General features: G+C 35.0%; 1 protein-coding gene across 1 annotated transcript in view; it reads left to right on the top strand.

The window, feature by feature from the left end:
* The window catches only part of Mtrex (Mtr4 exosome RNA helicase), a 102,247-nt gene that overhangs the window by 79,788 nt on the left and 20,991 nt on the right, over window positions 1–1,468 (top strand). The gene's annotated exons all lie outside the window — the stretch shown is intronic.

The following is a 1,468-nucleotide window of genomic DNA, read 5'->3' as shown; positions in this document are numbered from 1 at the left end:
AATGTGTATTTTTCTTTTGCCTTTTTCCTCATCCCTATTTTTTTCTTCCTATTGAACAGATTCTTTCCCTTTCATAATGTTTATTGTACCTTTCAGATTTTATTCTTTATCAGATTCTTACACTAGTGAGACAATACGATGTTTGCACATTTGGGACTGATTTATTTAGTTCACTTACCAGTATGGTCTCTTTTTTTATCTGTTCTTCAGTTGATAGGCATTTTTTTTTTCCAAGATTTAGTTCTCACAAATTAAGCTGCTATGGGGTAGATAGCAGATCTGCGTGGGGTAGATCATTTTAAAGAAGCAGAATGCCATAGAGTCTGATGGTGCAGGCAGGATATTCTACTATATAAGCACCACGTGCTAATCGATCGTGCCACTGGAGCTTCGGGATAGTCTTTATTGAGAAGGTGTGGAAGAAAGTTTGAAAGGAAGGAAGGAAGGAAGGAAGGAAGGAAGGAGGAAAAGAAAAGAAAGTTTGTAGAAAGTGTTCTTACAGAGTATGTCTAATGCACTGTGCTGTTTTCTCTGTTTAAACCATTCCAGACCTTGTATGCATCTTACTTGGCCATCCAGCCCTACTAAGAGGAAGTCTTCTGTAGTGCTCTGAGTACATTCATGTGTTCACAAAGCCAGGCTAAGGGTGTAGCACGTGAGCAGAGTACTTGTCTACCATGTGAGAGGCCCTAAGTTCAACTCCTAATATGGTGGGAATTTAGGGGAGTAGTCTTTCCAAAAAATTCCAGGTGGTGAGAACATAAAATACTAGACTATGGCCAGAGAGATAGTTCAGTGGCATAAGTGCCTGCCTGGCCAAGTGTAAGGACCAGAGTTCTATCTCCAGTACCGAAAAAAAAAAAAAACCAAAACACTAAACTATGGATTATGTATTGAGAAGATCCTTTACTTTTACCTTTATTTGCTTGTTAAAAATCCGAAATAAACTTTTTCTTAGTTCAGTTGTTTTGAAACATTTAATTTTTAATTAATATTTAATTTTCTGAATATTGCTTAATCTTAATTTTTGTTCTAAGATTTATACTATATCTTTGACTTACAATTTATTTAAAAGACAGCGTGTGATAGCTTCTCCTAGTTTTAGAAACTTTAAAAAGTATATTTCCATTTTCTGTTGACTTTATATTACTTCCTCCCAGTCTTCTATACACACGTACACATATATGAAAAAAAATGCATGTATAACCCAACATAAGATTGGTACTGTTTCATGGAAATCTGCAGTGACCTTTAAATAAGGGTTCATCTAATATATTTCATATAGTCCTGCATAACTGTCATCTTGAGAGCCCTTTATTGTTCATCCAGGAGCACACTGCAACTTCTCTTGCTTTTTGATTTATGCTCTTTGTTATTTCCTATATGCTACTTCTGGAGGTATCAAAATATTTCAAGTTTGTATAACTAGAAAATCTTACTTTTAGTTTTCAAAGGTATGTTTGCTAAG

This window comes from Octodon degus, unplaced genomic scaffold (assembly GCF_000260255.1).
Source record: "Octodon degus isolate 3935 unplaced genomic scaffold, OctDeg1.0 scaffold00001, whole genome shotgun sequence".
Lineage (NCBI taxonomy): Eukaryota > Metazoa > Chordata > Mammalia > Rodentia > Octodontidae > Octodon > Octodon degus.
Note: the sequence above shows the minus strand (reverse complement) of the source record. Positions and strands in the feature narration are given on the sequence as shown.